We start from the raw sequence: 16,457 nt of genomic DNA, 5'->3' as shown, positions 1-16,457 counted from the left end.
GTGCAGCTTGGAGAAGCTCCTGTGACCGATAGAAAGGCCCCGAGCGAGCGCAGGCCCCGAAACTCCAGGCAGAAACTAAGTGGCCACGAAGCTTCTAAGCCAGTCCCATTCTTTTTTAGACGAGGGGGCTTCTCTTCTTTTGTCTCTCTCCGTCTCTCTTTCTCTCCGCCCCCCTCGCCCCCTCCCCCCCCCCACACATACACCAATTCCTTTTAGAAATAACACTGTAATAACCATGGGTGGTGTCAGATGGCTACTAGATTTCTTGGGGTGATCACTCCGTAGGGTATATAAATGTCTAATCGCTGGGTTGTATGCCTAAAATAAACCTAATACTGCACACCAAATGTAATTTAAAAATAAGAAATTATTGTTAAAAAAGGAGTAGCAGTGCATCCATAGAGAAATTAAAAGATAAAATACTCTATGAATAGACTCAAGTAACGGGTCCCACGCAACAGCCCGTCCCTGGTCCCTTTCACGCCGGCCTCTCTCCGGTAAAGCCCTAATTCCCACCGCACCCCCAGGACAACATCGAGAGTCCCCCCCCCCCCCCCCATTTCCCAGCTCTCTCCAAAGGACAGTGCTGGAGACACTGGGACACCAGCCTGGACAAGGGCCCAGCCCTCGAGGAACTCTTACGCTAACAGGAGATGGAGGCAGCAGATGAATAAATGAGCCAGATACTGGGAGGCTGTTGGCAGTGCTGTGAGGAACTACACCGGGGATTGGGGAAGAGTGCCAGAGAGGTGGCCAGGAAAGGTCTCTGAAGAGGGACTGAGATCTGCAGAAAGAGGAGGAGCCAGGAGAAGAGCATTCGGGGCAAAGGGAATAGCAAGTGCAAAGGTCCTGGGGCAGGAACAAGCTCTGGGAATTTAAAGGTCAGTGAGCTGAGGGTGATGGACGGGAGCACAGCTGATAAGGTGAGAGAGATGGGCAGGGGTCACGTCAGACAGAGTCTTGTACGGCCCGTTGTAAGAGCCACAGGGAGCCACGGAGGGGTTTTGCTCACGGATGGGCCAGGTCATTCCTTTATGGAACACTCATAATCTTTTTGACTGAAGTCTCCAAATAATTACACGCTCTTCAGTTACCAGGAAAAACATATTTCCGTGTATAGATTACTGTCAACACATACACTGGGCCTTATATAGTCTAAATGTTAGACCTAAACGTCGTGTCTGAATTCAAGTCGTCTATTGCAATATCATTTACCATTTTACATTCTCTGATTAGATTTTCTTATTGGATTATAAAAGGGATAATGCGGGATCCACTGAGAATACTTTGAGTATGCGTAATGGAATAAATCATTTCATAAATAATGAGGACGATCACCATACATTGCCTACCACATGTCCCCTGGCTAAGGTATGTGAGCTGTATGTCTTTCTCCAGCCCATGAGAAAGAAACCATGGTAACTGTATGTCATAAATGAGGAAGCTAACACGCTGGGAAGTCAGGTGACTTCCCCAGGGTCATACAACTAATACGTGGGAAGCAATGTGACACAAATCTATGCTTCAACTTCCTTCTTTTTAAAAAAAAATATATATATATATTTTTTATTGATTTTTACAGAGAGGAAGGGAGAGAGATAGAGAGCTAGAAACATTGATAAGAGAGAAACATGGATCAGCTGCCCCCTGCACAACCCCCACTGGGGATTGATCCAGCAACCAAGGTACATAGCCCCGACCAGAACCGAACCCAGGACCCTTCAGTCCGAAGGCTGACGCTCTATCCACTGAGCTAAACCAGCCAGGGCTCAACTGCTTTATCTTCAATAGATGCCCTGGTTCTGTTATTTTTTAAATAAACTTTTAAAACATATTACCTGGATTTTTATTTGCTTACATTTTTTTATTCCCATTTCCCAGCCCCCTTCCCTTCGGCAACCATCAGCTTGTCTACATCGATGGGTCTGTTTCGGTTTTGTCTATTCCTTTGTTTTTTAGATCCCACATCCTATAAGTAAAATCACATGGCACCTGTCTCTCTCTCTCTCTCTTTGACTTCTTTCATGTAGCATCATATTCTCTAGGTTCAGCCATGTTATCGCACAGGGCAAGGCTTTATTCTTTTTTATAGCTGAGTAATATTCCATTGTATATGGCACGTCTTTACCCATTCCTCTACTGATGGACACCTAGGTTGCTTCCATATCTTGCCTCTTAACTAATAATGCTGCAATGAACACAGGGGTCCACACATCTTTTCGAATTAGGTTCTAATATATATATATATATATTTTTTAAGTCCTCACCCGATGATAGTTTTCCATTGATTTTTAAAGGGAGTGGAAGAGAGAGGGGAAGTCAGAGAGAAACATCCATGTGAGAGAAACACATCGATTGGCTGCCTCCTGCGTGTGCCCTGACCAGGGCCCGGGCTGGGGAGGAGCCTGCAACCGAGGCACGTGCCCTTGACTGGAATCGAACCCGGGACCCTTCGGTCCGCAGGCCGATGCTCTGTCCACCAAGCCAAACCAGCTAGGGCTCTATTATTTTTTTAAAATAAACTTTCTACTTGAGAATAGATTTAGACTCACAGGTAAATTATGAGGGTAGTCCAGAGCCCTAACAGACCACCCAGCTTCCCCTTATCCACATTAATTATATCTTCCATCAGTATGGTAAATTGGTCAGAAGTAATAAACCTCTGCTTTTCAGCAGGAAGAATAAATCGGGGAACGTCTACTTGCCTAACCAATAATTAACAAGGGCGTCAACGCCCGCAGCAGGTTGCGCAGGCTGGCAATAGAGAATAATTTTCATAGTCGATGAGATAGAAGTATGCATAGGCAGGCAGGCTATGCCAGAACGGGTCGGTCACACTGTCCGTCCAGGGCTCTTTCTCCCCCCGCCCCCAGCTTCCTGCCACGGCTGCGGGGCGGACAGAGTGGACGCCCCTCTCCACTGAGGCATGACCGTGAGATTTGCTTTGGCCGATGGCCTGTGCGCAGACGTGACGCAAGCAGAGGCTTTAAATACCCTTGTGTGCTGTGACCTGGCCCCGCTCCAGGTGGCCAGGGCGCCTTCCTCCTGGGCCCAGCGTGAGCGGCCCAGGGAGCTGCCCTGCGTCCCGGCCAGCGGACCTTGGCTAAGGCCCACGCGCCAGAGGAGCCGGGTGGTTTGTTGTAAAGCACCGCGGTTTGGGGGTTGCTATGCACCGTTATCGCAGCCCTCGCTGACCACGAGGGAGGACTGCAGAAATACCTGGGGGCCGGCCAGGCTTCTCCGGCTGTGATTTATGGTGACTCGACGGAGGTGAAGTCGCCCGTCCAGGAAAAGCAAGCGGCGCCCCTCCCAGGACGGACTACCAGAGGGAAGAAGAGCTGATCGTACATGGCGCGGGTACATCATGGGCGGCTCAGGGGTTTCTGCCACAGCCTTTTCTTCAAACACGTCTCTTTCTCATTGATTTCATTTCCTCCTATAGGTAATCATCACCTAAAGTGTAGCCATTCCCTGCCGAAACCGGTTTGGCTCAGTGGATAGAGCGTCAACCTGCGGACTGAGGGGTCCCAGGTTCGATTCCGGTCGGGGGCATGTACCTTGGTTGCAGGCACATCCCCAGTGGGGGGTGTGCAGGAGGCGGCTGATCGATGTTTCTCTCTCATGGATGTTTCTAGCTCTCTATCTCTCTCCCTTCCTCTCTGTAAAAAATCAATAAAATATATTAAAAAAAATAAAAAAATAAAGTGTAGCCATTCCCAGGGTAGGCACCGTGTGTTCAACACGGCAGACACTTCATGAAAATAATCCCCACCGTCCCCTCATAACATTGGTTTTATTCCCGGACGGGTAGTTCAGTCGGTGAGAGGGTCATTCCGACACGCCAAGGTTGCGGGTTCGAGCCCCAGTCAGGGCACATGCAAGAAGCAACCAGTAAATGCATTAATAAGTGGAACAACACATCGATGTTTTTCTCTATTTCCTTGCAATTTGTTTATTGGAAAAAAAAACAACAACAACCAAAACACTGGGCCCTGAGCTAGTTTCTCACAACCTGGGTTTTCTTCATTGTTATCCACGTGGTTCTTTTTATTTAATTTAATTAATTTATTTATTTAAAATATGTTTTTATTGATTTCAGAGAGGAAGGGAGAAGGGGAGAGAGATAGAAACATCAATGATGAGAATCATGGATCGGTTGCCTCCTTCACGCCCCCCACTGGGGATGGAGCTCACAACCATGGCATTGTGCCCTTGACTGGAATCGAACCCAGGACCCTTCAGTCTGCAGGCTAAGGCTCTATCCACTGAGCCAAACCAGCTAGGGCAACGTGGTCCTTTTTACTATGTTCCTCAATCCTTTGTCTTTCCTGTAAATTGGTCATTAGATTCAGACTTTTGATCTGAATCAGGTTAGAGTTTTGGGCAGGAATATGTCCTCGGTCAGCGATTTTCTACTCGTGTGCTGCAAGAATTTTTAAAACATGCAATACCTGACTGCTTAGTCAGGGGCACTGACCTCCTTTCCTTTCGACCGTCAAATAAAAAAAAATGACAACAGCCAGCACCACATATTCGCCTGGTGTGAATGAATCAAAACGATACCTTTGTTTTGGTCGCATCGGCAAAAAAATATAACACGAGGGTGTCCTCCAAAAATGTATACACACTTTAACAGCTGGTAGCTCAGTTTTGAAAAGGAAACGTATTTTAATAAACACTGCCTTTATCATTATTCAAAGTGTGTGTATACATTTTGGAGGGCATCCTATATATTTTTTGGTGTGCCACAGAATTTTAGTAATCAGTGTATGTGTCATGGTTAGTATCAGTTAACCATGAGATGAAAAAGATTGAAAATCGCTATCCTAGGTAGCTGAGTTATTTTATCAGAAGGCACGTGATGTCTGGTAGCCTTTTGAGGGGTGGGGGGTGTGTGTGTGAGGTGGATGATCTCTTTATTGACGTGGCATTGCAGAATGGTGCTATTCTCATTTCATTACTCCTTCATTTATTAGGTAGACTACTTTTAAATTTTTTATTTTTTAAAATATTTTTAATTGATTTTTAGAGAGAGAGAAAGGGAGAGGAATAGAGAGGTAGAAACATCAATGAGAGAGAAACATCATTGATCGGCTGCCTCCTGCACGCCCCCTACTGGGGATCGAGCCTGCAACCAGGGCAGATGTCCTGACCGGAAATCGAACTGGTAACCTCTTGGTTCATGGGTTGACGCTTAACCACTGAGCCAAACCAGCTGGGCCATAAAATAGTTTTGAAATTACAACACCAATGGTATTATTACTAATACTAAGTTTAATGAGAATGGTTTAAGTTCTCTTAGTTGTTTTTTGTTTGTTGTTTCCTAGTGTTTGATGTTTTTGTTTTTGTTTTTGTTTTTGTCTTTGGGATATTTCCCTTTAACTTCCTTTTTTCTTTTTAAAGGTAAAATGTAGTCAATTTTATTTCCCTTAAACCACAAAATAGAGTCTTTGGTTGTACAAACATCACTAGTTACAGTCTTGCCCAGAGGTCCCCGGCTGGGGCGGGAGCTGTTAGTGGGTGGCCAGAACTCCTGAGGGGTCTCTAAAATGCTGACACCCAGGTTAAAAGGCTTGGGGCCAGGGTGGTGTTGGTGCTGGCCGGGCCCCCACCCCAAGTCCAGGGAAGGGACCCGGCCCTCTAGGAGGGCACTGGGCCCAGCCCTTGACACCCCGGCCCTTTAACTTTCTGAGGTTTTGTTTTTTTTAAGAAGTTATTTTATTTATAAAGATACTTTATTTATTGTTAGAGAGAGAGGAAGGGAGAGAGCGCAAAACATTGATGTGAGCAAAACACCTATGGGCTGCCTCCCGCACCCCCCTCCCCCCAGGGGGGATCAAGCCCAAAACTGGCAACCTTTTGGTGCATGGGCCGATGCCCAACCAACTGTGCCACACTGGCCAAGGCTGACGTGCTGAGTTTTATTTTTTATTTTAAAATATATTTTATTGATTTTTTACAGAGAGGAAGAGAGAGGGACAGAGAGCCAGAAACATCAATGAGAGAGAAACATCGATCAGCTGCCTCTTGCACACCCCCTACTGGGGATGTGCCCGCAACCAAGGTACATGCCCTTGACCGGAATCGAACCTGGGACCCTTGAGTCCGAAGGCCGACGCTCTAGCCACTGAGCCACACCGGTTTCGGCTAATGTGCTGAGTTTTAAAGTCACGTGTGTGTGGTGAAGTCACCACGTCAACACACAGTGAGATTCATTTGTTCCCTTTTGCTTCCGATTTTAAGGAATGACTTTTCGTGTTCGTTTCGGCTTTTCAGAATTGCAGCAGAACTTTACATGATTCCCAAGTCCGATATACAGAACAAGACATTTTTCTGATACCAGCATTTTCAAATGTGTCTCTCGCTCTTCTGAGACGGCTTTTTACTATCTGGGAAAGCTTGGATTATATCTCCTAAGGCACAGAAATAATGCGAAGTGCCGTTCATGGGGCGTTTCTTCTTTCCGATGCAAAGAAAAAAGAAACATATTCAGCCCTGCCCCTCAGAACCCTGTTTTCTCCGCTAACGAGCCCCCCCCCCCCCCCCGCCGGGCAGTGCCCCGCCGTCCCAAAGCCCCGCCGCACAGCGGGATGAGACGCAATCTCCCCGCGAGCCCTGAAACCAACGACAGGTCGGGGTTTTCCCATTTGTGTGCTGCTCCCTAGAGATAAGAATGCGTTTCAGAAGATCTTTCTTCTCTTTGGGATATTCCCACCCCGCTCAACGCTGTTATAATGAGGGTGACAACACCACCCCCCTCCCCCCATGTCTATGCCCTCCTCCAACAGACACACGAGCAGAACGAGCAGAACGCGCTGAGCCCTGGAGGACTGGCTCATCCCGCTGGGAGCCTCGACCTCATCGCTGAATGCTGTCCCTCTCTCTGGCCTCAGGGCTAGTGGTCTGTCTGTCCTGTTGGCCTCACCGCTCAGGATCTCGGGGATCCAACCTTGGCCCATTCCCCGGCCAGCCAGCGCCTGCCAGGATGGGTGACAGCAGAGGCCTAGGCCCCTCCCACCAGCCCTCCCCCTCCAGTACAGCCACCGAAAGGATCTCTCTAAGACCGTGGTAGGCAAACTGCGGCTCGCGAGCCACATGCAGCTCTTTGGCCCCTTGAGTGTGGCTCTTCCACAAAATACCACGGCCTGGGCGAGTCTATTTTGAAGAAGTGGCGTTAGAAGAAGTTTAAGTTTAAAAAATTTGGCTCTCAAAAGAAATTTCAATTGTTGTGCTGTTGATATTTGGCTCTGTTGACTGATGAGTTTGCCGACCACTGCTCTAAGAAATCACAAACCCGCTCGCCTTAACCCCCTGCTTAAAAACCGATGATGGCTTCTGCCCTGGCCTGTTTGGCTCAGCGAATAGAGCATTGGCCTGAGGACTGAAGGGTCCCCGGGTTTGCTTCCGGTCAAGGGCATGCACCTTGGTTGCAGGCTCGATCCCCAGCCCTGGTTGGGGTGCGTGCAAGAGGCAAAACCAATGGATGTGTCTCTCACGTTGATGTTTCTCTCTCTCTCTTCTGTCTCTCCCCCTCCCTTATACTCTCTAAAAATCAATGGAAAAAACATCCTCTTGTGAGGATTAACAACAACAACAAAATTGTTGATGGCTTCCCATCAATCCAGGAACAAAATCCAAAATCCTTAGTGTGGTAACTGGTGCCTTTCATCCCCTTGTCCCCACGCCATGTTCTGCTGGTCCACAGACCACCCCCTCCCGCTCTGCTCTCCGCCTCAGGTTCCCAGAGCATGCCGCGCATTTTTCAGTCCTCTCTGCCTCTGCTCAGATGCTTCCCTACGTGCAAAGTCCTTCCTACTCACCGCCACCCACCCAACTCCTACTCATCCTACAGCGCCCAGTTAGTCACCCGCCCCGTGGACTTCATCTCCCCACCTCCAAACCCACACTGCCCCCGGCCTCCTCCCTGCTCACGTCACACTGCGGTCAGGCTTCGTTTTAGCGATTTGCCGTTCATCGCCGGGAAGGGCTCGCTCGTACGCCTACCTTTTACGACGAATCACCGTAAGCCAACACGTGAGACGACCCGTATGAAATGGACAGATTCCTAGCCACACACAGACGGCCAAAACCGGCACGGGAAGACACAGACTATCTGAACGGACCTGGTGGTGAGGTGAGAGATTAAATCAGCGATCAGAGGAAAGCCAGGCGCCCAACTGCCTTCACCGGCGAATTCAAAGGTTTAAAGAAGGAATGAGTGCCAATCCTTCCCAAACTCTTCTAATGAACAGAAGAGGAGGGGCCACTTCCTAATTCATCTACGAGGCCGCAGCCCCCCCGATTCCAAAGCCAGACCACGTCAGGACAAGAAAACTATATCCACACTTAGACCAGGATGGTATATCCTCATCACCTATCACGGCGCCCGCTGGCTCACAGCGAGAATCCATGGACGTTTCTTTGTCCACCAGCCATTTAAAGGGTAAACACGGATGTGTCTGAACTGGAGGCGCTTTGTCTAATTACAAAGAGCCTGAATCCCGAGAGAGATTAAAATGTGTATAAAAAACCCATCAGGGAAGCCCTGGCCGGTGTTGCTCAGGAGTTAGGGTGTCAGCTTGCATGCAGAAGGGGGGCGGGTTTGATTCCCGGTCAAGGGGCTCATACCCGCCTTGCAGGTTTAATCCCCAGACCCTGTCGGGATGCGTGCCAGAGGCAACCAATCAAGGTGTTCCCTCTCACATCGATATTTCTCTCTCTCTCTCTCTCTCTTACTCCCTCCCTTCTACTCTCTCTAAAAATCAACGGAAAAATATCCTCGGGTAAGGATTTAAAAGAAAAAGGCCATCAGGGGAGGTTGAGGGGCAGCGGGGAGAAGCTGGGAGGAAGGAAAGGGTGGTTTCTCAGCTTGTCACTGTGGCTGTAAAACCCCTGTTCTAATTACCCAGAATCCTCACTGAGCATTCTGGTTACAATTTAACCCTGTAACGTACACCATCCTTTTCCAAGCGGGAGTTTCGGTTCTTGGTAATTCTTTCCCAGAAACTTAGAACGGCCGTTGGGTGGGAAACAATATGGTTTCCCACCTCTCACCCGGCTGTAACGTTCACCCCTGATCCACACTGCGATTTCCCCTTTTCTCAACCATGTGCTCATCTTCGCTCCAGCCGCCCCGAGAACAGAAGTGCAGCAACACCCGTGTCCACAGGTTTACGCACACACGGCGACAGCGCTGGGGCTCCGGCGGCAGGGTCCGGCCTGCGGAAAGGTCATTTTTCACTGGCTGGGGTCCTAGAGACACAGGGGGGAAAGGTGTCCCCCTCGATCGTTACTCTGGCCTCCCTCAGAAGGTAAGTCTGTGGTCTCTCTCCTCCACCCTGCCCCAGGGACGGGGCTGGAGCCTAGCGTGGCTCACGTTTCCCTTAAGCCGGCAACGAATTGTCCTCTTTCTTGCGGGCGTGGCTGCCCAGGCGAGTGCAGGGAGTCAGGGCATTGCTTGTGTATTTCTAGGTCACGGCGGACAACAATAGGGGAGGAGAATGGTTTCTCAGCCGCTGAGTTACCCTGCAGAAAGAGCATTGGTTTTGTCAGGCAGACGCCATCAGCGAGTTCCTTGGGCTGGGGCTTGGGAACAAACGGAGGGACAGATGGTGGCTGTTTTTCATTTTTCTCGTTGTACGTGTTTGTTTGGTTTTTTTTGCAGAGTACAGAACATCGCTCGGCAGGATGAGAGCGGAATTACCAAAAAGATGCCAGGGAGAGGAGGAAGAAGGAAGAGGAGGTTGAGCGCCAGCACTGAGGTCCTAGGGGGATGAGTGATGAATAATCTTGCGTTTCTGCTTTTTCTTAGGCCACGGAAATGTCCTCCCCAGGGTTCCCATAGCAATTTCAGTAAAGCGCTCAGTTCTCACTCACAGGGAGTGCCGTGAGCCCTCGGCGGGCTTGTTTCGTAAGATTCAGACTGGACCTACGTGCTGGGTGGGCTCGCAATGAGGACACGGCTCTCGTTAGGGCCTGCTCATCTTTAAACTGTAAGCATAGCTCTAGCTGGTTTGGCTCAGTGGATAGAGCGTCGGCCTGCGGACTGAAGGGTCCCAGGTTCGATTCCAGTCAAGGGCATGTACCTTGGTTGTGGGCACATCCCCAGTAGGGGGTGTGCAGGAGGCAGCTGATCGATGTTTCTCTCTCATCGATGTTTCTAACTTTCTATCCCTCTCCCTTCCTGTCTGTAAAAATCAATAAAATATATTTTAAAAAATATATATAAAATAAAAAAATAAACTGTAAGCATAATGATCAAAGCATCCGTTAGGGTGCTCTCCTCTGCAAGAAACAGAACCCCAGCACTGAAGGACGCGGAGAATAAGAAGAACGTGTTGGTTCCTATGAATGAAAATTGCTCAAGGCAAGTTTCAGGAACAGCTTGATCAGGGTGCTGACTCCGTTTCTCTGCACTTGTCTTGGTTCTGCCTCTTTCCACAGGATGGTTTCGTGTTCGGACGCACTTCTGTCACAGTGGCACAAGGGCTGGAACTGCTCCAGACATCACACCTTCTCGAGGAAAAGAGGGGGGGGCTTCCTTATCTCAGACACCAAACAAAACTCCGAGTTTCACTCCGATTAAACTAAGCTGGGCTGCATGCCCACCTCTGAACCAGTCATCACGGCCAAGAGAACTGCCACGCTCTCACTCATGTAATGGAGGGTCGGGGACCCATCTCTGACACAATCATGTGTGACAGTAGAATTTCTTTCTTTCTTCCCAACTTTATGGAGATACAATTGGCATATAACATTGTGTAAATTGAAGGCGTCCAATGTGATGGTTTGATATCTACACTAATAAAAGGGTAATATGCTAATTAGGGTGGATGTTTTCCGGACGTCCATCCGGACATCCATCCAGACAAAGCCACAGTGGCTGCAAGGCCCGGGGCTCAGGCCTTGCAGCCGCCGTGGCCGGCAGTGGCAGCAGCAGCGGGGTGATGGGGGCAGTGCCTTCCCCTGATCAGCCCAGTCACCTCCCGCGGAGGGAGGCCAGGCTTCAGCTTAGGCCTGCTCCCCGTCAGTAGGACATCCCCTGACGGCTCCCAGACTGTGAGAGGGGGCAGGCTGGGCTGAGGGACCCCCCTCCTCCCCAGTGCACGAATTTTCATGCACCAGGCCTCTAGTATATATATATATTGTGAAATGTTTACCACAATAAGATTAGCTAACACACTCTTCACCTCACATAATTACCGTTTTGTTGTTACGGTGAGAACATTACAGAATAAAAAACAGTATTGTTAACTCTAGTCACCATGCTGTCCCTTAGATTTCCGGAACTCGGTCACCTTATAATTGAAAGTTTGTACCATTTGACCATCATCTCCCTTCTCCCCACCCTCCCACTCCCTGGCAGCCATCATTCTAGAGACTAGGATTTTCTGATTGGTGTAGGCCAGTTGGTGTAGGGAGGGGCTTACCTCTGGATCTGGGAATAGAGTCACTATCCCCTAAATTACATGGCAACCAGGCATTGGGGGTAGAGTCAACATCTTTTTTTTTTTTTTTAATGTATTTTATTGATTTTTTACAGAGAGGAAAGGAGAGGGATAGAGAGCTAGAAACATCGATGAGAGAGAAACATCGATCAACTGCCTCCTGCACACCTCCCACTGGAGATGTGCCCGCAACCAATGTACATGCCCTTGACCGGAATCGAACCTGGGACCTTTCAGTCCACAGGCCGACGCTCTATCCACTGAGCCAAACCGGTTAGGGCGAGTCAACATCTTTAAAAATTACATTTCCGGCCCTGGCCAGGTAGCTCAGTTTGTTAGAGCATCATCCGACACGCCAAGGCTGGGTGGGGGGTGGATGGGGGGAGGGCGGTAAGTAGGGAGAGGCTGGTAAAAGGTACCACTTTTCAGTTGTAAGATGAATAAGGATCCGGTGTGAAGCCGAGCGACTATAGTCGATAACACGTATTGTGTCATTGACAGTTGCTAAGGGAACTTAAATGTTCTCACCAAATATATCTCCGCCGTCTCTCGATCTGTCTCTCTCTGGGTGAGGTGATGGATGTGTTCATTTACTAGGCGGGCGGGATCTTTCACAATGTATACCTTTGTCAAATCATCATGATGTACACTTTAAATATCCTGCAGTTTTACCTGTCAGTTATAACTCAATAACGCCGAAAAGACACAGAAGAGACGGCACAGCCCACAGCCCGCGCAGCTCCGGGGTTCCTGCCGATACAGAAATGGCGCTTTCAGGAGAGAAATCAGGTCCCCCAGACCTCCAGACCATGCAGAGACCAGAGCAGCGGGGCTCAAGGGGTGGGCGCTGCTAGAATCCTCTGGGCAGGCAGGTGGAGGGGAGGCGAGGCGAGGCAAACTGGTTTAAAACGCAGCTGTAACATTTTTTTGTCGTTAATCCTCACCCAAGAATATTTTTCCCATTGATTTTTAGAGAGAGTGGAAGGGAGGGGGAAGAGAGAGAGAGAAAGAGAGAGAGATAGAGAGAGAGAGAGAGAGAAGAGCGATATATCGATTGGCTGCCTCCTGCATGTGCCCTGACATGGCTGGGGATTGAACCTGCAACCCAGGTTCAGGCCCTTGACCGGGAATCGAACCCGAGACCCATTGGTGGGAGGTGCCACGGAAGCTAACTCGGGGGGTGTATATGCAAGCACGCCGCCTCCTGGGCTCATTGATGGGTTACCTCTCCAAACACCTCCCTTCTCTCCCCGTTACCCAAGAGGAAAAAGCTCTCCACTGGCGCTGTAAAAGCACCCGCAGAGACAAATGCTAAGGCCCGTGGTGGAGATATTTGGAATGGAAGCCGCGTGCCCTCATTGAAATATCGGAGTGCCCGCAGAAGGGATTTTTAAAAAATGGTCCCTGTAACGCGAAGGCCTCTGCCACTGACTCAGGACAGAACCAAGCTGGGCTTGCTGGTCTCCCTGTGCCCACAGGACACCCTTGTCACACCACACAAGACTGACTTTTTTAGAGAGAGGAAGGGAGGAGAGGAGAGGAGAGGAGAGGAGAGGAGAGGAGAGGAGAGGAGAGGAGAGGAGAGGAGAGGAGAGGAGAGGAGAGGAGAGGAGAGGAGAGGAGAGGAGAGATCGGTTGCCCCCCATGTGCTCTGACCAGGAATCAAACCCGAAACCCTTTGGTGTATGGGATGATGCTCCAACCACTACACCACACCGGCCAGGGCCAGGATCGACTTTTCACTGACTGCAGAGTTCAGTAACTTTCTGGTGGAAATAGTTCAGTAACAGCCAGGTCCTCTCTGGAAGCATCTCTCGGGCCCTCACTGGTCATACAGCTGAGCACCACGCATTTTCCTTGCAGCCTGACTTCCCATACCTTAGATTCTGGTCCCTTCCGCTCAGACAGCCCCCCTAAGCGCACGTGGGTAGAAGGGCACATCCCCCGGAGCCTCCCACCAAGGTGGCTGGGAGCCCCAGTGCCAGCTTCGGCCTCTGGCCCCGAGTGTTTGAGAGAGAAGTGGTCTCCGGCTCCTTGGTAACCAGCCGGGAAACTCCCAGGAGGAAGATTTCCGCCGAGAGAGGTGTGGCTGGTGGCTGAGGAGAGCTGTGTGCGCCCTCCACTCCAAGTAGGAAGTAAACAGCAGGCACCTAAGTGAGTGTTGTCCTTGATGGGCTGTGGGGAGTTGGCCAAGGCACTCCCATCCTGAGCCGAACCGCAACTTTCCTATGAAATATGGGGAAGGGGCTTAAATGGGGTGTGTGTGTGTGGGGGGGGCGCTTAACCGGGGATGGAAGAATGAAGGGATTCAGAGGTGAGGCCGGCAAAGTAAATGAGTTCAGAGCGAGGGACTAAGCATTTAGGGAAACCGGAGAGTGCACGTCCCACCCAAAAGAAAACCGGCAACAATATCAACGATAACACAAATAACAGTAATACTTGTTAACACGATTGAGCACGTATTCCAGGCACTATCTTAAACGCTGTACATGCATGAACACATGTGTTTCTCATAACACTCCCATAAGGTGGGTTCTAGCTCCACTTTACAAATGAAAACGCTAAAGCACAGAGATGTTCAGTAACTTGCCTAGAGTCACACAGCATACCAGTTAAAAATGCGGATTAGCTATTAACTGGTTAAAAATGCGGATACCGGTTAAAAATGCCGATTTTGTAATCAAAGAAAACACGATAATTTCAAGAGAAACATCAAAAGTGCTTTATTCAAAGTAATGTCCATCTCTAGCCACACATTTCCCCCACCTTTCAGGTAATTTGTGGATACCGTCCCAATAGAACTTTTCTTGTTTTGAGGCAGACCATTCAGAGACCCAATTTTCCACTTTCTTCCTACATTTTGAAGTGCTGCTCAGACAGTGCGTGTGTGGTCGATCGGAACAAGTGGTCATCTGAAGGAGCAATACAACAACATAGCATACATATCAAATCGCATCTATATCAACATATGTGTAACTCCATCTATTAAAAAAAAATCCGCATTATTAACCGGTACGCCTAGGACTTCACCCAATGGAATGTGAACAGACAGGATGTGATAGAACCTTGAACCACGTTTGCACAGTGTGCCTTGTCTCCGAGCTTCTGCCATCGACACAAAAAGAAAAGAGCAATTGTGCGTGCAGCCTACACTCCAGAATCAGACACATGGAGCAGAGCTGAACTGTCCCAAACCTAGAGCCAAGCACAGCCAACCTATAATCTGAAAAGGAAACATCGTATCCAACCGTAAACACATAAGCAAGAAAACTAGGTACTTGCTATGGTCAGCCATTAAGTTGAGGGGTGATTTGTTAGGCAGCATAATTTCAGCTCTCGCTGACTCATACACCAAACATCTATATATCCTATACGGTGTGCCCACTTTTATATTGTGGGCCCACTTTTCTGGAGAGAGGGGACATATAACTTCTAGCAAATTCTCAAGAGATCAGGGACCCCCAAAAGTATTAAGCACAACAGATCAGCTTGAAAATTCTCCCCCATTCGCAGTGGACTCGGGTTCCAGGATGTGAGCTGAATGAGTTTTCACGGTCTGCGCCACCACGACCTCCCCCACCCCCCACCCCCGGCTGTTAGAATGCAAATGTTTATTTCAGCTTTAAACTTTAAGGGGTCGAGCCGGATATGCTACAGTAATTCTGAGAGGGCGGTCTGAATGATGGTCTTAGGACCCATTTTCAAATCTTTAAACTCTTAAAATGATCAGAAGATACAGGAAAAGAAAAGCAACGAAAAGAAAGAAATGGGAGGAGGAATTATTAAAGTACAGAGACATTTTTTAAGACTTTCCTCCGCTTGAATCTTCCACCATGCCCATCTCTCTCTCCAGTGGAAGGAAATTTACCTCTACCTCTGAAATAAATACAAACAGCTCAGTCAATGTTTTGGAAGAAACACGAAAAATTCAAATTCTTAGGCTGGGTCGGCTTCTATATAAATAAATATACACAGAATCTTCGTTCAATACCTGAGTCATCATTTTCATGTTACTAGACAGGACGTTAATATTATCGAGACCATTGGGCAATATTTCTGGAAATGTGGCAATATACAATTTCCATGTGGGTGTGTTTTTTTTTTCTGTTTTTGTTTTGTTTTGTTTCCTTGACCTGCAGGTTGTTAAGTAACAGCCCCAAGGACCCTTGGTGGACGGGGCAAGGCCCCCGGGTGGATGGGAAATGACGCGGCCAGGGTTTCACTTGTTTTACGTCAGGGCTCATATATTATCCAAGCTGGAGGCCAAGCAAAGCCAATCTGTTAGCAATCTATTTTCCTGTGCCGGCCTCATCCCCTCGGCTGTTATCAGGGGAGCATTTCAACATGGATGGCTGGTTCTGCCCGGTCAGGGAGACGCAAGTGAACTTGAACCGAGTCCAGCTGGCAGCATTTCTGGTTGCCAAGATGACCTGTTGCTTTCAAGGAGAGCAGAACCCGATGGTGATTAGCGGAGAGGCAGGAGGAGGGTGAGAAAGGGAACAGGTGTTTGCATGCCGGAACCCAGGGCCAAGCCGGGCCTGCAGGAGGCGCTTCCCTGGTTGTATGGGAGGAACTGGAAGGACTTCTCCCCTCCACCCCCCAATAATGGTCACGCTCTCTGTCCTTTCTTGTTTCGAGGAATCTTTTCCTTTTTAATATGTTTTTATTGATTTCAGAGAGTAAGAGGGAGGGAGGGAGAGGGAGGGGAAGGAGAGAGAGGGAGGGAGGGGGAGAGAGAGGAAGAGGAAGGGAGGGAGGGAGAGGGGGGAGAAAGAGAGAGAAAGAGAGAGAGAGAGAGAGAGAGAGAGAGAGAGAGAGAGAGAGAGGAACATCAATGATGAGAATCATTGATTGGCTGCCTCCCGCACACCCTACACTGGGGATTGAGCCCAAAACCCAGCATGCGCCCTGACCAGGAATCAGACCATGATCTCCTGGTTCATAGGTTGACACTCAACCACTGAGCCTCGCCGGCTGGGCTGGATGCATCTTTCATTTGTCAATGTAGTC

This window comes from Eptesicus fuscus, chromosome 23 (assembly GCF_027574615.1).
Source record: "Eptesicus fuscus isolate TK198812 chromosome 23, DD_ASM_mEF_20220401, whole genome shotgun sequence".
NCBI lineage: Eukaryota > Metazoa > Chordata > Mammalia > Chiroptera > Vespertilionidae > Eptesicus > Eptesicus fuscus.
The sequence above is the reverse complement of the archived record's forward strand: the minus strand, read 5'-3'. Positions refer to the sequence as shown.